This window comes from Fundulus heteroclitus, chromosome 20 (genome assembly GCF_011125445.2).
Source record: "Fundulus heteroclitus isolate FHET01 chromosome 20, MU-UCD_Fhet_4.1, whole genome shotgun sequence".
Taxonomy (NCBI): Eukaryota; Metazoa; Chordata; class Actinopteri; order Cyprinodontiformes; family Fundulidae; genus Fundulus; species Fundulus heteroclitus.
Genome location: NC_046380.1, coordinates 7,729,567 through 7,749,106, shown reverse-complemented (window position 1 = coordinate 7,749,106; position 19,540 = coordinate 7,729,567). Strand labels below are relative to the sequence as shown.

The 19,540-nt window shown below is 39.4% G+C and overlaps 1 protein-coding gene across 3 annotated transcripts in view; it reads left to right on the top strand.

Annotated features, from left to right (window-relative positions):
• The window catches only part of asic1b (acid-sensing (proton-gated) ion channel 1b), a 256,494-nt gene that overhangs the window by 188,298 nt on the left and 48,656 nt on the right, over nt 1-19,540 (top strand). The gene's annotated exons all lie outside the window — the stretch shown is intronic.

Below are 19,540 nucleotides of genomic sequence, written 5' to 3'. Positions count from 1 at the left end.
AGTTTTTTTTTTTCTAAACTATGCAGTTTCTTTAGCTCTTTTTGCCAGTGTTAAACAAAAGCGGAGTTTCACTCATTTAAAACAGCAACCTCGACGTTGCTTCTAAAACTCTGCAAGCAACACCACAAACATATATCCACAAAGCTGTTAGCAAGCTGTGAGCTTGATATTACCAATCTGGCGTCTCTTTGCACAAACAGAGCAAGCGGAGAAAACCTTTGCATGAACTCAGGTCTCCGTTTAATCAATATTTCCCTTCCTTTCTGAGCTATTTTCGACTGCTCCGTTCATTGGTCTTTGTGGGTTTGGTTTGGTTCTGGAGAGGCGCTGTGCAGCCGGTGTTTTGCATGGTCTTGTATGGGAGACAGATGTCTGCTGTTTGTGGAGAAGATGCTGATGTGAGCTGTGGCACTGGACCAAAACAGTTTAGTTTCATGCAGTTAAACAAATGTGGCCAGTTTGTCACTGGAAATGACTTTTTCATATTACTTCCTGCACTATTTACAGCCACAATAATATGCAAGCAGTAACTGCTCTTTTCAAAGTTGGTTACAGCGGAGGATAATATATATAAATGTCAGCAGCAGCTCTGTTTTCTCTGGAAACCTCTTAAACTGCAGCTATCTTTCTTCTGTTTTATTGTCTTTGCACAACTTAAGTTGCGTGAATAAGAGACTTGAGAAAGGACTCGGATGACTCTAGTCCTGTTATCAGTTTTTATGTCCTGTAATGAAGAGAGAAAGGACGCCGGTATATGAGCCACAGCCTGCAGCTCTGAGGCGTCACCTGGTTTGCTTTGAAAGGAAAGGGTGATTATTAGCTAGAGATGTTGGTGAGTTATGGGATTTTAATGGCTCATAACTATCTGTTTATGTTAGCTCCAGCTTCTTAATAATGCCCACATCATTGCCTCTACAAATGAACGGTGCGTTAAATAACTTTGGATCATTTAGGGAACAGAATAAACTTAACTTACCTGTGAAATGTTCTGGGTGCTAAAGCTGCTGCGACCTTACAATTACACTTCTAGCTGAAAATACCAAAATAAGAGCACTTCCTGTTCCACTCATTCAGAAGTTAAACCCTGGTTTGTTTATTTACAGCACTTCTTCCTCATTTATCATATTTTAATTTACACTTCAAATTTGCACATTTTACTAATTAGTAAAGGGTTTAGAAAAAGGTTTCCCAAGATTAAAAAACTTTGAATGATTGATTAAACAGGTTTTTATCTCTTTCTGTGATTTGTTTTAAAACATTGAATGCCTATTTATATATATAATAAGGTAAATAAGAATTTTATAAATAAAAAAAACATCCAGTTTTTTGCATAGTAAATTAGATGTTAAAAAAATTTTTTATTCGAACCGTAGTAAAAGATCTACAAAACAAATACTGTGAAAAAAACATTAGTAACAACATCAAATTTTGGTAGCACATTGCAGTGAAGCTGCTTTTATAGAGGCTTAAAAATGGTTTGTAGACATATTATAATTTAATTTGTAAACACTTACAGTGCTATACTAAATATTTCAGTCTAAAGTACAGCATTATAAGCTCAATAAGCATTTGTAAACATAATTCTGTACCATGTAATAATCTACTTTATCACTGCATTATAAACATCCACAATGATCAAAGGGAGCCTCACCATGACACAAACTAGAATATTTGAAACATTTTAACCAAATATAGATTTGGCTCACTATTTGACAAGACACTGGTCAGTTTTGCCTCTTTTTTTCCCCTCTTTCTCACCCATTATTAATGCATAATAAACAGTTATTAATTATGTATAAAGTGTTTAATAACATATCTACAAACCATTTATAAGCCTCTATAAAGGGAGCCTTATTGTAAAGTGGTACCCAAATTTCCTACTAAATATTCTGTAACACAAAACAAAAAGCGTTTAAAAAGAGAACAGGAAGAAGCAATGACCTGTCCATCACATAAGATTAAAAAATAACTCTTAATTAGGGTTGCACAATTAATCACCTTTGCGATATAATCACAATAAAAAAAAAACGGCATTTCCAAATCGTACAAGTCTGCAATTTTTGACTATATAACGGATCAGAAACGTCCTTTAGGTGTTGGTATTGTGTTTAAAGTGGGTTTGCAGCAGTGAGATAATATAATTTTATTATTATAGTTGACATGTATCGCAGTTTGGATTTTTGCCTAAATTGTACAGCCTTAGTCTTAGTAAATATTAAAACAGTTCATTGTTAAATGTTCATGCTTTAATTTGGTCCTGATGACAAACAGTATCGGTTCTGGGATCCTAACCTACATCAATGCAGGGTTAGATGTGCACTAGATGTCAGGAAGCTCCTAAAAACAACCCATTTTTTCACAGATGTCTGTGGAAGCAGTCTGCAGCTCTAGGTTGTGGATTTAAAACATGGTGGTCATGCAAGTCATTGGAATTACTGTATTCAACGATTTGGATGGGTGAGCAAACACTTTCGGCCCTGCAGTGTATAAATAAATAAAGTACATTTTCCGTACCTGCTGGTATTTACATAGTCCACGAATATAATTTTAATATAACATTTTTTTTTCCTTACGCTTTATTTCCACTACAGCAAATTTCTGCTCTTTCTTAACACCATATAAAACTAGGTCTTTTGACAAGCGATGAAGGATTAGTGAATATTTATGATACATGGGAATATTAAGTCATGCATACTTATGTACTGGAAGCAGAGAAAACAGATCTTTCTCTTGTTGTTTTTGTTTCAGGGGCTGGTGTAATTGTTAGCACCGTTGCCTTGCAGGGAGATGGTCCCAGAATTAAATCCCAGCTAGGGGCTTTTCTGCATTGAGTTTCTCCACATCCACACAGGGGTTCTCTCCAGATGCTCTGGCTTCCTCACACATTACAAAAAAAGATGCATGTTTAGTTAATGGGGCGCTCTGTTGGACTTGGCTCTGGGTGTGTGCGTGTTTGTTTGACCCGTGTGCCAAAATGTTACCCTTGGTGGATTGGAAAACCTGTTCAGTGCTGGCAGGTTAAATGCGCATGGCCATCATCTCAAACATTGACTGCCCCATGGCACCCCTTCCCCCACCATGACTTTGACCTACTTTTTTGGTAGGTCTAAAAAGAAAATTAGTGGATTTTGGGAAAGCAAATGCACCCTATGGAACAAGCTTTTTATGTTGGGGTAGGCATTGATGTTCTCCAAGGGACAATTTAAGTTAATCTCTCTTCTGATGTCAAGAGAGGGGCATCTGAAAGCCGTTGTTGTTCTCAATATTTTATCTGTTTCTTTATTCCATGCCGATTCCTAACTAGCTGATACATTCTGAGTTAGACTCTGCAGAAAGTTTAATTTTAGTTGTTTTTTTTCCTTCCAGCTGACACATACTCTTATCCATAGGGTTACTTTTTGTAAAGTTTGCGGAGAAGCCCTTTCCTTAGATATTTAGTAATGGCCGATATTCAATATCTACATGCTCCCTTTAGCTTAGATTATAACAAACAAAAAGATAAGTTGCTATAACTATGCAGACGACGCACTGCTCTACGCCACAGTGTTACCAAGTGACTTTAGGAAGAAGCATAGGACAAATCTATGCTTAGATGTGCCACAATTTTCCCCAGTTGAATAAAAACCAAACCAAAGTAATTATTTCTGGACCAAATTAGGAGCGATCAACAGTTATTACAGCTAGAAACCACTGATCAGCCTCGAAATCTAGGTGTAGCGATGGAATCAGACCTAAACCTTCCGAGGTACATAAAGGCAATTTCTAGTTTGGTCTTCTGTCACCTGAACAACATTTCCAGGGTTAAAGGACTGATGTCTCAGCAGGATCTTGAAAAACTCTTCCATGCATTTATTTTTAGTCAAATTAATTATCGTCAAGGTGTTTTCACAGGCCTGCCTTAAAAGTCAATCAGACGGCTGCAGCTGATCCAGAACGCTGCTCGCGTCCTCACTAATGATGCGTACCGACAGACCGCGGTGACTACGAAATTTGGACTTTGCCAAGCGAGTCTTGGTGCTGAATTTTATAAGGAAAACTGAAAAACGGCGCCGGCGTCCCTGCTATGGAGCTCAGACCGAAGCACCGAGACAGAGCAGAGCAAGAGGCTTACAGACACATTAACCAACCCGCACACAGAAGCAGCAGCAGGACAGTCCAGTTCTGGAGTTGCAAGAGGAGGACGAATGATGAATGATTTAACTGTCCTTTTAAGGACTCAATTAAAACCACCAATTCAAAGCCACCCACAAACCTGTAGGGAGCATTCCTTACTTCATTTTGATTGAAGAAAAAAGCTTTGTCTCCGCTGCGCTCCTTCACTGTGTGTCACAACAACAACCAGTCCCGATTTTTAAACTCCAGCGAAAGTCACCGGAGCGGTGAATTCCACATGGACCGCTCACACTGCGGCTACCGCATCCCTATAACTGAGCAGACCGCGCCGCGCAGTTTGCATACGGACAATATGTAAATCCACCGTTCACGCCGCAGAGCTCATGTTTTACTTGCAAAAAATCCAGATAAAATACCTGATAGGTATTGAGCTCATCATCAACTTAGAAAATCGTACCCACGTTTTCCCCCTTCTACACAGTTTTTAAGCATCATTCTCACAGAAAAGCTCTTGTTACAGTACCTTGCAAACGTATGTTAAATTCTGCTAAATAAAAGTTGGAAGGAAGCCTAATAATGTTGCCTTGTGATGACTTCCAATCGCTTTCAAAGTGGAAGTAAAATAATGCGTGGCTTTCTTGTTTTTTTTTAATTTTGTTTTTTTTATCCAAAACTGTTTACTCTGAAACTCTGGAATACCAGGCAGTAGGCTCCTAATTAGCAATTAAATTGCACCTACTTGCTATTTATTATTTTTATTAATACGCTTTTCTATGAAACCTCAGAGGTTTGTCGAAAAAACATTAGTGAATAAATAGCATCAAGAACACCAAGGAAAACACAAGATAGGTCAGGAATAAAGCTGTAAAGAAGTTTAAAGCAGTAATAGGTAATAAAACAATATCAATCTCACGAGCCACCGTTAAATCTATCACCCCAAAAATTGGAGTTTGGTACAACTGCAAACTACCCTGACAGGCCAGGCAAGGAGGGCATTAATCAGACAAGAGAACAAAAGACTCATAATAGTAGCTCTGGAGGAACTGCAGAGATTTTGGCCGAGATTCAAAGTGCTGTGTGTGGCATGAATCTAACACTGCACATCAGCCTGAATACACCATCTCCACAGTTAAATGCGGGGTTGGCAGGATCACGCTGGAAGGACGCTTTTCTTCAGCAGGGACACAGATGATCAATGGAGCTAGCTGCAGGGCCATTTCTGAGGCTGAAAGAAACTTGAGTCTGAGGCTGACGTTTAATTTCCAGCAGGACAACAACTCTAAGCATACAGCAAAAGCCACAATGAAGTCAGTCAATCCAACTGAGAATTTGTGGCAAGACTTGACGTTTGCTGCCCACAAACACCCTCCATCCACTCTGATGGAGAGTGAACTGTTTTATAAATACGAATTTCAGCTTCTTGATGTGCAAAGGTGGTAGAGACGCCCCAAAAGACTTTTAACTCCAGCAAAAAAAGGTGGTTATAAAAAGTATGGACACAGAGGTACTGTACACAACAGTGACATGCGGTAGGGTTCATAGCTGGTGAGGCACTGATGTCATCAGAGTCAGATTTACAAATAAATACACTCTACAGAATAGACTCGTTGCAAAGTGCTGAAGGAGACTGATTGAGCCAAATCAAATCACCAAGAGACATGGAAAAAATATTGATTCTTTGATGAAAAAATAACTAAATTATTTGTCATTTGATTGGTAACAGTTTATGAGTTATGATGGATTTCTGCATTTGTAACACATTTAAAAACTATAACCCACATTACGCACATTTCATTACAAAAACAAAACATGAATAATTATTGCTGTCTCTACTTATAAATAAAGTCCATGCGGCGCTCTTTCTGAACAAAAATATTGGTAATTTTCCGGTAAAAGTTCTCTTTATCTTCTTCAGATTTAAAAGTCTCTCAGTCTCAGTGGAGATCACTGCCAGGGAGGAAAGCCTTCCCTGATCAATCTTGTTCCAGCTGTATGTTTAGAGTCTTTTTAGTGCTTTACTTGTTTAGCAAAACTCGCTAATAAAACATCCATAACCACTGAGCTATATTATACACTGGAGTGCTAATCACCGTCTGTTTGAACGAGTCGCTTTGAAGCCACCAGCCGCCATATTGGTACTCCCTATTTCCCCCCAGTAAACATGGAATATGTGCGCTACAGCATCGAATAACGAGGATTTTCTCATGTTCAGGGGGATCTTAAAACTTTTAAAATGTCAAATGCCATATACTTTTATGTTATGTTCTAAAAATATCAAGTACTGAGAAAGTCATGTGCTGAAATATTTTGCATTTTATTCATTTAAATATATATGTTTAAAATTTATAAATATATAAATAACAATATACAAAAACATATATTTACATATGTGTATACATATATATACATATATACATATACACGTACTTATATATACATTTATATATATTTAATATGAATAACATGTAAAATATTTCAGCACCTAATTTCCTAGTAGTTGATAGTGTTAGTACATCCACTGACTGTAGAATTACCAGTGAAACGTTTTCACACAGCCAGAAAACTGCTTGTTGTTGCAACCAAATCCTATGGGATTCTGTGAGAGTAGGGAGTAGCAAGATGGCGGCCAGTGACTTCAGTTTTTCGGCAAAATCAGCACTCCAGTGTATTATATAGCTCAGTGTCCATAACTCGCTGTCACTCTACAGTTTGGGGATCAGGAGCGGTGTCCCTTGAGTGCCCCCTGCCTAGAGGCCAAGGAACTGCCGGCCTCACCTACAACCCATTCTTTGCCGTTTATGATCGCCCAGCAGCACGAAAACATGTTACCTGCACACAGTTTGATGAGCAAAACACAATTCGTAATCCACATATATTAAATTGTGGAAAATCAGTTCATAACTGTTTGAACAATTGTATTTATGATCTAGGGACAGGAAGATGCATTCACAGAATGGAAGCCAGCGCAGTTAACATGGGATTGCGCAATCCCAGGGGAGGCCAAGCTCGCTGCGGCCTCACCGGCTTCGCTATGAAGTGCCACCAAGGATTTGAAAAATGAAAAATAGCGAAAAGTCTGCGATTTAAAAGAGAATATGATCGAAAATGAGGAAATTAGATTAAAAAAATACTTATTACAAATGACTGAGTGAATCAAAATTTATATTATGTTATTATATATTTTCTTTCTTTCCATGATGACAAGTGAGGCCTGACCTGACTTGCCTCCCCTGACTGCACGTCACTGGTACACAAATGCGTTTCAAACTATTCATCATTTCTTCCCAATAGTTATGCACTACAACGTGTTGATCCATGAGATAAAATACCAGTAAATATAGAGACGTGCCTGTGCAAGTTCTCAGTTATCCGGGTCATTGCAACAGCAAACAGGGTTAAATCGGAGTTAGCCGGACTTTTGTTCAGTTCTTTCTGAAGACGTTTCCACACCTATCCAGGAGTCTTAGTCAGTTCTGGAGGAGCAACCTGCAGTTGGATCGCTGCTGTTTTTAAGGACATGGAGGCCCATCCTCATAGATGTAGATCAGTGACCCCCCACCCCCACCCCGCCACTGTCCTGGGTGGTTAGAAGCAATTTCTTGGTGTTAGTGGAGGACTTGGTAACCTGAATCATGATGAGATGCTGATGTAATCTCTTTGGAACATGTTGGAGGACAAAGCTGTAAACACTGGGGAGCTGGAAGCTCAATCTTCATCCTCTTTTTAGTGATGGCTTTTCTCTTTTGACCAAGATGGCTTCTTTCACCCCTCTTTCAAATCATTTGTTCTCCCTGTCAAAAATCTGGGCATCATTGTCGTCTAAAGAGTATCCTTTGTTCTTGAGGTTCAGGTGGACTGCTGAATCTTACCCCGAGCTGCTGGCCTTCCTGTCCTGTGCCATGCCTCCGGTTTAACCCTATTTGCAAATATGAGAAAATATTAAATCATTTTAAAAATGCAAATCCTTTGTCAAGTCACAGCGTCAAGATCTATTTTTTTATATAATAGACGTGAATCCTTTTCTTTCCTTGTGTAAAAACCTAATTTAAAGCTATGGTTGCCGATCTTTCCGGAAGTTTCCCCAAGTCCCTTTTTGAATAACTGCGCATGTGCAAGACTGTCTTACCTTGCTCTTCCTCTCTTCAGGGGGATGGTGTAAAAAAAAAAATTCAATCGAATTTTATTTTCCAACACATGTTATCTCAAGGCACTTTACAAAGTGAAATTCAGTCTGATCATACAGACAGATTGGTCAAAAAAGTTTCCTCTCTAAGGAAACCAAGCTGGTTGCATCAAGTCTCTCCAAGCAGCATTCACTCCTCTTGAAAGAGCGTAGAGCCACAGTGGACAGTCGTCTGCATTGTTGATGGCTTTGCAGCAATCCCTCATACTGAGCATGCATGAAGCGACACGCAAATCCACTCTGGTCTTATTTCTTTCTACAGAGGTCTTCCCCTTCTTCTTAAAAACATGAATGCAGTTCACTTCTTGTGATTCTCAGCCATGTTCAAAGTCTACGTGGTGAGAGCAGCGGAGCTACGATGAACGGCTAACACCGAAGCTAACCGCTAAGCTAACTGGATACATAAACACTAGAAGTGCGCATGTGCAGCCAGGAAGCGTAAACTGACAAGGAACATTCACTCACACTGGCGTTAATTGAGCGTGTCAGAATAATTGGCATGTAGGACAACCAATAGATAAGGTGATACCACCAAAACTTGAGGGACAGAGGAGGGTGAGAGCAGAAACAAAACTTTAACCAGTCCCTGCCCTTCTCACCAAAGAGGAGGGATTGCAGGCCTGCAGATAAAAAATGTAACCTCTTTTTCCTGAATGCATAATATATTGACTACTTTCAGGATGGAAGGACGATTTCACCCAGTATAGCAAAAAGTGTTTCTGAACAGGATTACCAACTATAGCTTTAAATCCCTAGTGTAAGGCCAGATCTTTCTGTTTATACACTTATTTCAAAGCTGCTTTCTGCAGAGGCCTTTTGGAAATGGCAAATAGAATAACTGTATAAACGTAATGAAATAATATCATATAAAGATCAATTTGGTGACTCCTCGGGAGCTCTCATATGGCAAGGTCCCTGTAAATAGATAGAGTTTGATCGGTTACCATGGAACCCAGTGTTGCCGAAGGCTTTCATTATCCTGAGCAGCTCTGGGACTCATCCGCCATGTTGATATTTTTCTTATTTAATGATGAGGATGTCCATTTACTAATTAGACCTGAAGTAGAGGGTGTTTTTGAGAAATACTTCAACATTCGTGTTTAATCAGGTTCATTGATGATTATTCTGAAGTGTGTATCCACATCATTTATGCTTTTTTTTTTCCCTTATCATGTCGAGTAGGACTTTCCCTCTGATTGGACATTCACGTTTTTTTTTCTTGTTTTTTTTTTTTTTTGTACAAACACAGGATACACAGAGGTATGAGGAATTGATGTTTTTGTAACTGTCTTAGCTGGCTGCATGTTTGAGCTCAGCGCTGATCTTAAAATCAATAGAGAATAGGGAAAGTGGTTCCCTGGCAACTTTTACGGAACAGCTTGTTCAGCCTTGTCAGACTGTCATTTGACGGATAGCCGAGAGCCATCTGAACTCTCTCAGGCTGTCTCTGCGTGAATTATTTATCGAAGGAAAAGGCGGTGACATTTTTTACGCCATGCAAGAACACGGAGGGCTGATGTCGCTCTTACAGCTTATTCCCCCCAAAGGTGGGCTTTATTTAAAAATTTATTTCCTGGAGTAAATGGTTGTAAAGACACACTGATTTATGCTTGTAATACAGCGAGTGTTGCTTATTGCTGTGGTGTGGAGACATTTGAACTAATATAGACTTCACTTACCTTTTTGATTTTTTTAATACACTACAAAAGCAATTATTTTTAAATCTCATTTTACACACTTATCTTTTTGCATATTTACACAGAGTTTCCCAATCAATTTCTTGAAGTAGTTAGTGAAGGGGTGACACTATCAAATGGACGTTTTTCAGGATCATACCAAAGCACAGTTTATCTGCACTTACATAAAATCACAAATGTGTTTTCCATGTTAAAACACAGAGAAAAAAACTGGTCTGGTCAATTTTGAAATGTTACATTTGTTTTTATTATTTTCCTTGGCCAAGAAGAAAATACTATAATGTGCCGACTACTAACTGCAGACTTAATAGATGACACGATACATAGTGGTGAAAAAGTATTTTCCTCCTTACACATTTCTTGTATTTTGTAATCAGACAAAGATACGCCGATTAAATACAAAAAAAAATGTGTATTGAAATGATTAGTTTAATCAAAAACACACCTTTCTTCTAAATGAGATCTTGGATTTTGATAAGAATGAAGGTTAAATAAAATTAAAAACCCTATCTAAACCTGCTAACCCCGAGCGAAACTATTATTGCACCATATTAAGATCATAAATTTACTGTCATTTACCGCATTTATTCGGTTCAGTTTTATGACCTTCACTCAAACCTGCTTGTTAGCTTTCAAGCAGAATCAATGAATCACTTAAACGCCAACTGTCTGACAACATGAAGTACTCTAATAAATTTGAAATTGCAACACATCAAAGACATTAAAGGGACAGAAGAGAATGTCATTGACATACATCAGTCTGCAAAGAGTTATAAAGACAGCAAAACACAGGTAGAGTCATTATACGGCAATGGAGAGAAGACGGATCCCAGGAGGGACCAGCCTACCAAAATTACTCCAAGAGTGTCTCATCCAGGAGGTGGGGGGGAGGGGGGAGGGGGGCGGTTACAAAAAAAAAGAACTAAGAGCAACAACAAAGTAAAATGCAGGACTCACTCGCTTCAGTTAGAGTCAGTGTTCATGATGCAACAAGAAGAAAGACACAGGGCAAAAATAGCCTTCGTGGGAAAGTTCCAAGGCCATAACCAGTGCTGACCAAAGAGATTACAGAAGTCTGTCTCACATTTACCAAAATGCAATTTGATTATATCAAATAAAAAAAAGAACCTTTGGGAAAATGTTCTGCAGACTCACAGGACAAGGGTATCTTGGAATGGCGGTGTCCAGTTTTGTCTCATGTGAAAGTAAGTCAGCAACTAAAAGTGAAAAGCCATACCTGCAGTCAAACATGGTCCTGTGGGTCTGTTTAGCTTCCTCAGGACCGGGACAGCCAACCAACTCTCAACCAGAAACACCATCTACCACTTGTGAAATTAAGCTCAGCCACACATGGGTAATGCAGGAGGACAATTATCCTTTAAAATGCATATTTAGGACTGACCTGGTCAAAGTCTGGACTCGCATCCAACTGAGAGGCTTGTTGCAGGACTTTTTTTTTTTCCTGCTTGGAAATCCCCTGCTGTTGCTGGACTGAGACAGTTATGCAAAGAGACAAAGCAGCAGAATTCCTCCTCAGCAATGTGACAAAGTGACTGTCACCTTTGGCATCAGTCTGAGCAGGAGCCGAGGGAGGCGGAGCTGGTTGTTAGGTTTAGGGGGCAATTCCTATTTCACATGGAGCCAAGCTGATTCAGATAGTTGTTGTTTTTTATCCTTAATCAATGACGTTGTCACATGAAAACTTGCATTTGGATGTACTCAGGTTATCTTTGTCAGATATTAAAATTGGTTTCTTGTTTCTGAAATAATTAAGGGTGACAACAAAAAACAACAACAAAGAACTGAAGAAATCTACATAAATCTGCACAGCGCTGCAAATTGGGATATTGACTTTGCATCGGTTTAAATTAAAGTAGCAGTGTCCAATCATGATGCCAGAAGGGCCGCTTTTCCTTCATGTTTCCGGCGTGTCCTTTATATAAATGATGTAATTACATCCGCAGCATGTTCTGTGGGAGCCTGATGGCCGACCTCTTGATTTAAACGGAGGTCTAAAGCAGGGACAATCAAAAACACGCGGCGCAACGGCCCTCAAGAGCCTGGCATTGGACACGGCTTCATTGGAGGATGATTGATGCTTTTTGCACTGAAAAAAACTGATCTAAAAATAAGTAAAATGTTCTTAAAGTTAGTGTATTTATCCTTGATTTGAGCAGGTAATTAAGATTATCTGCCAATGGAATGAGTATTTTGACCCCTTAAAATAAGATAATTAGACATCCTGCACTTGAAATAAGATGATTGAGATGAATTGTTCCTATTCTAAGTGCAAAATTCTTATTCCATTGGCAAATCATCTTATTTACCTGCTCAAATCAAGAACAAATACACAAATTTTAAGAACATTTTACTTATTTCTAGTTCCGTTTTTGCAGTGTGAGGGAGTATTTTACAGTCCTGCTTCCTGTTAGAATTAATGTATAAAAATAATATTAACAGCAGAAGGTTTTGAACATTCCTTCATAGTCTGTTACCTATCGGGCTTACACCTATAACTAATGTGTTTATTTGAGCTTACATGGGCTTTGTGTCATTACCAAGCTTTTTGATCTGGCTCACGACAAAGGCTGCCGGCTGACAAGGCGGCACGCGTGTCTAGAGAACGTCAGCTCGACAGGTGAATTAGAGCGACAGGCCAGGTGACGGGCAGACGCACAGACGCATGAGACAGAGCAAGCCTGTGAGCCGCTCGCACAACAACGAGGATTCTGACTCCCCAAGGTCAGCAGCAGCAGCAGCAGCAGCACCCACCGTTGCTGCTCGTCACTCAGCGGAGCCGGCACAGACTCCCGGTTACCACAGCAACTCTGACTGCGGGCCCGCGGTAGTCAATCACCACATTACAAACACATACACGCAGATGGCAAGTGTGTGTTGGGGGGGTGCATGCATGCACACAAACACACCCTCTCCTTCTCAAACGTAATAATTCATGCTCTCGTACAAAGCGGCGCGTGCAGGAGGAAGCGGACTTAACGGGCGTTTTCTACAACCCTCGTCACTGTTTCCATGTGAATCTGCCGAATCTTTTCCCTTGAGCGTGAAAAGCCAAAGCTGCTTCTTTTTTTTTTTTCAAAATGTTCTCTTTAAAAAGCCGAGCAAGATGGTTCGTGCCTTTTGCTATGAACAGGACCAGTTGGAGTAACGAGCAGCTGGGGTTTTAAGCAGAGGTGTTTGGCTTAGAAAGGTTCTTGAAGTGAAAGCAGGCCGAGTTCATTTGCAATTGTAAGATACTCGGCTGGATGAAAGGAGGCAGCTCCGTGATATTGTGAAAATTTCCACCTTTATATTCCAAAGAGAAAAGACAAATAGTGATCTGATTACGCTGAGAGGGAGCCCTGGGACAGAAGATGGATTTCAGGGGTATTTTATTGATATTTATATTCTGCACATAAGCCGGTACTATAGGCTCTGCTTTTGACTCGGTTTTTGCCACCTATACTCTTTAAAGGTCACATCTCATATTGTGTTGGACTTATCGGGGGGGGGGGGGTTTCATTACATTTCACTGCTTTGTGTTTTACAGGCTCCTCTGAATAACCATCCCTCTGTTTGATTCAGGTTTCGCTTTACTCCGCACACTTCACTGAGCAGGATGCGCATTGTTCTAACTTTTCCTCTGTGAGGGACGGCAGCGTCTTATCTATTTGTTTCTTTTTTTTTTTTGTTTTTTTCATTTCGGTGCATATGATGTTTGTGGCATTTGAGTCATGAAGCGATGATTTCTGACTCATGAGTAAACTATGTAATAAACGCCTTCTCATCTTTTATCAAAGTCGTGACAGAGCATCTAGAAGAAAGACGGCTTTCAGAGCAATTGCAGAAGACAAATATAGAGCCTTTTGTTTTATTAGCCATATTGCTGCAAGGTTATTTCTACATCCCGCATAGGGTAAATTCCTATCTTCGCTGTATGTGGGGGAAATGCTGATGAAAAATGACTTATTTCACTCATTTCCTCCCCGCCTTTGTAATATTTCGTCTGCTAAGCAGCCCCCGGCTTCCTGTTACCGTCTGAACCTGAATGTCAAGATGTTGAAGGTTAATTCTAAGTTAATTAGGAGCCAGGAAGCTTTAATTCCGGGGTCTCCGCCATGCAACCTAACAAACAAAGTAAGGAACAATCTCATTTTGGGCCACAGTCGTGCCTTTTCATTTCCTGATGTATCTGATTAGATTATACGTCCATTAGCTCACCGGCAATCATGCCGTTGCCAGTGGGACACAGTTCCGCTACGGTGGCCCACAAATCAGGTTCTACTGTACCTCACATGGCTGAACATTCGAGTGTAGAATAGCCTTTACATCAAGAGGTCTTCTAATCTACATTTTTTTCAACCATAAATGTGTTGTTTTACTAAAAATGGAACAAAAGCGTGTTGGACATTTTATCTACTTTGGTCATAGAAGATGTAATTTGATTGATCAATGATTTAGTTATTCATTTTAGTAGAAGTAGAAACATCCATTTCCAGCTTCTCAAAGATTTAAACCATATTTCTTGGTAATGTAGTGCCGTCACCTGAATACAAACAACTTAAAGTAATTTATGTACCTTTTATCTATATTTGATGGCGCGTTCTGTTGTTGGATTGGACCCAAGCGCTGGCATTAGACTGGCAGAATTGTGAAAAAGATGAAGATGAATTAAAAAAAAAAAAAAACACGCAGTCCAAATTTTACATTAGGGATGAAAGCAGGCAGCAGGGAATCCAAAACTGAAACAAAAATCTGTATTTTCTCTTCTTTCTTATGCACTTCTTGTTACTGTGCACTATTTTATTTTTATATTTGTATCATGTTCATGTTCGAATAAATAAATTTCATTTCATTTCAAAAGGATGATGTGAAAAAATTAGCACAGTAAAGACCTGGGAGTAACAAGAAGCATAATGGAGACAACAGAAGAATCTAGCAGTGAGTGAATGAAAGCGAGAACAAACTTAGAGGATCGATTAGTGGTAGAACGAACAACCATTCATTCATTACCTGCTTATTCCTGGCAGTCTTGCTGCTGGCTACCTCTGGTGGTCAATGGGCGAGAGGCAGGGTGCTTCCCAGACTCATTCCCAATCAGTAATGTCCGATTCCCAGTTCACCACAGGGCAACACAAATGTGCAAACCTCATGCAGAAAGGTCCTTGTTCAGGATTTGAAGCCAGACGCTGACCTGCTGCATGGCGACAGTATCTTTAGCAACTGGCCAGTGAGCTGTCAGGAGTTTTTAGCTCCTGGAGAACCTGGACTGGGGTGACTGTTAGGGGCTAATTTGAAATATAGGAAACAGAAAAAAAACACGATAAATAATTAAGAAACGCAAAGGAAACAACTGACTAACCTGGACATATGGAGACTAAAGGAAAACACAGAGAGCTAAGTAAAAAAAAAAGGAAACTATACTTAAAGTTCATTACCTGCGGCGTCTCTGCATTTGGGGGCAGTAGGGCCAGGCCCCACCAGATGTTGTTGTGATTATTATGAACCGATGTTCATAACAATCGGTGGGACATAATCGTTCTTTAAAGAGTAATATTGTAAAAAAAAAAAAAAAAAAAACTTTCCCTTACCAATAAAATTATGTTCAACTCAATTCAATTTTATTTATATAGCGCCAATTCATGAAACATGTCATCTCAAGGCACTTTACAAAGTCAAGTTCAATCAGATTATACAGATTGGTCAAAAATGTTCCTATATAAGGAAACCAGTTGATTGCATCAAAGTCCCGACAAGCAGCATTCAATCCTGGAGAAGCGTAGAGCCACAGGGAGAGTCATCTGCATTGTCCATGGCTTTGATGCAATCCCTCATACTGAGCAAGCATGAAGCGACAGTGGGAAGAAAAACTCCCCATTAACGGGAAGGAAAACCTCCGGCAGAACCGGGCTCAGTGTGAACGGTCATCTGCCTCGACCGACTGGGGTTACAGAAGACAGAGCAGAGACACAACATGTTAAAAACATTTGTGTCTATATATCTACGTCTGCCTGAAAACTGACAAGCTCAGTAGGGGTAGTAGTGGGCCGGCACACCCATGTTTGTTTAAATAACGAACATCTGAAATCGCAGTGCGCATGCCCAGTTCGCTCTCAGTAGAGTTTGTGTGGGGCACAAATCATGTGGCCCCAAACTCAGATCGTCCAATGAAAATGCTGGAAATGCAGACCTTGTGTTTACTTTCTGCCAGAAAGTGTGCGACCATCTAGTGTCGTTTGTCCTTGCTGGCTCATTGAAGGATCGATGTGAATCTTTTCTGTTCAATAAATGAACATTATTAGGGAGCCTTTATTTGTAATTTTATTTATAAAAAATTAATTACATTTAGCTTATATAAAAATGGCATTCCTAGTGTGTTGGCGTATGTTAATTTATCTGATTCATTTAAAATTGATCAAAGTCAGGTTGTGTGCATCACAGAAAAAAATTAGTTGCTGCTAATTTGATGAGTTTTTGTGCCTCACTTAACTTATCCTGACAGAGACGCCACTGCTTATTATAAATACATAAAATACATACTGAAAATAAATCTTATTTCTCGATTCATTTCTTTGATTCTTGCATTGACGGTATCAGCGCTTGATGACGGACACCTTATCTTGAACAAACCTCATTATATAGAGGCATGATAAGCATATTTTTCTCCTGGGCAAGATTGGCTGCTTTGAAGTTGTTTGCTCCAAAAGGATACTTTTAAATTTTACAAATTTTTTTAAAGATCTATATCTGCAAATGTTTTCTTGTTGGATTTTGGGCTTTTTATTTTGAGGTACTTACAAAGCAATTTTTTTTTTTTTTTTTTTTTACAAAATTACAGAGAAAATCAAACCTCTCTGAGTATTATTACTCCATGGGGGTTTCACCTTGTGCTTTTCAAAACGAAAGCCTCCAGTTCAAATTAAGCTTGTGGAGGCCATTCTCTGAAAGATTTTCCATGTTTTCTTCATGCATGCACAGCATTTTGCACTGACACTGTTCTTTCCTCCCACAATTCAACAGCATGTAAATTAACTGGTGTTAATTTACATGCGCCCCTGCTACCCTGAACGGGTAACCTGAGAAATGAAAATTAATCAACTTTTTTGTCCTTCCTTCTACTATATCTTGCCATCTCACTTTTTCTTCTTTTCTCCTTTTTAGCCTTGCACAAAAACAAAAAAAGAAAGCTTTTCAAGAGCATTCATTTGTTGAAATAATACAAAAAAAATTAAATCTGATTTTAAAACAAGCTCTTTTTTATTAGATTGTTGCATGGATAAGAAAAAATACAAACATAAATCAAAGATGAGCGCCTGGAGAAATGTCCAACTGTCATAATTTAGCATTATAGAAAAGAACAGAGAGAAATTCAGTAATCTGTGTATCAATGGTCATTGTTGGCAATGCATGTTTTATCAGTCGAGAGCTCAGCATGACAATAGCTGTGATTGTTTGCAGTTTTCTTCTCTTTTTTTTATGTCACCGATTCACAAATTTTAGTTCGAATAATTGGATGCAGGGACAGCAGAGAATTCAGAAGGTTCTTGCTTTTTGGAAGCGAGAAAATCCTGAATTTGTTTTGGGTTTTTTTTGTAGCTTAAAGGGTGCTAATAGTTTGGAGGGTGTTACTATATCTCAGTGCCTCCTGCTGTCTTGTGTGAAATCTGCCAGACAGTGGTTGTCCTACTCTGAAACAAAAATCGTGTCATGTTTTGTCAAGCACAAACTAAATCATGCAGTATTGAGAGCAGTGCTGGTTCAGCTTGAGAACACGCTCTCTACTAGTGGAGCTACAGTCCCTGCTCTGCACAGCTCCACTCGGTTATGGGGCTGTTCCATTAATACCAGTGACTTGGTACCAGCTCCTTTTTTAGCACCCACTTGGCCAGGGTTTCAGGCGAGCTGAGTCAAGCTGAAGGTCCAGCGTCAGAAGACTGACGCCGATTGGCTAGGAGCTGGAATGGTTCTTACTGAAAACATTTGAAGTGGTTCGGCCAAATGGGCGCCATTTATGGGCCAAATGGGCGCCACCCGATGTTGCGGTGGGGCCTGGGGCCAGACATCCGCAACATCACTTATAGAGTGATATTGTAATAAAAAAAAGACAGATTCCCTTACCAATAAAATTCTATTAGAACCATTTATGTATACATGTATAAGTCTTCCAGAATACTATCAAGTTCAGTAGGTTAAATCCTCTTGAGGCACCTTCATATTGAAATCTGAAGTGTGCATGCTCAACACGCTCTCAGTAGACAGCCGTGGGGCACAAATCATGTGGCCCCAAGCTCGGATCGTCCAATCAAAATACTTAAATTGCACACATTACGTTTACATTCTGCAGGAGAGCATCAGATTGTGCGACCATCTAGGCAAGGCAAATTTATCTGGATATCACATTTCAGTACAAGTCAATGCAAAGTGCTTTACAAATTAAAAACATTGGAAATTAAAAACGGGATAAAAGCAAGTAAAAACAGCTAGAATAAAAGGTAGGAACAAAATAAAACACAGGAAAATGTAAACTAAAAGCAAATATTAATCTAGTGTTGGTTGTCTTTGCTGGCTCATTGACGGATTGATTGGAATCGTTTCTGTTAAATAAATGAACAATATGAGTGAGCCTTTATTTGTAATTTTATGAATAAAAATCAAATTACATTTAGCACATATAAAATGGAATTTCTAGGGTGTTGGTTTATGCTAATTTATCTGTTTAATTTAACATTGATCAAAGTCAGGCTGTGTGCATCACAAAAAAAATTTTGTCGCTGCTAATTGGTGTTGTACGAAAGAGGATTAGGGCCATAAAAAAAAAATTTAAAATAGAAAAAGTATAAAGTCTATTCAATTCTGACTTTATTTAATCTCAGAATTCTGAGGGGAAAAAAAGTCAGAATTCTGAGAAAAAAAAGTCAGAATAGATTATTTACATGCCTTTTTCCATTTTCGATATTTTTAATGGCCCTAATACTCTTCCGTAGTGTTGAGTTTTTGTTCCCCACTTAACCTATCATGCCAGAGACGCCACTGCATATTTCAATAAATAATATCTTTGACCATTAAATCTTTGTACTCTGGGCTTTTTGTAAACGAGGCCACTAGAGCAAGCTAGCATTAGGCACCACTAGCTAACACCCACACGTCGACTAGCTGGTGCCCTTAGGTATGACACCGCTCTATGGCTTCCCCCACTCTCCTCTACATATACAGGATGTTTTATCTTGCTCCCCCCAGCCTTTTCTGGCCCTCTTCATATGCTTTGACTCAGACAACAAGCTGTAGACTGAGCAGCAGGTTTACCGTTGCTTCTATGTCCTCCATTGTTGCATTGGGTTTGTGTTGCCTACAAATCATGTCACATTACTCGCTGGACTCTGGGGTTGTCTCGCTGTGACAACCCCACCGACAGGTACCACTTGAGGAGGTACTCAATTGTAATGAAAACTGCACGGAGTCGAGTTGCTGTAGTCGAGTACCTTCCCCGTGAGGAATAAAATCTCACAGTTCTGAAACTCTCTCGGTTTAGAGCCAGATGTGAGCGCAGAAA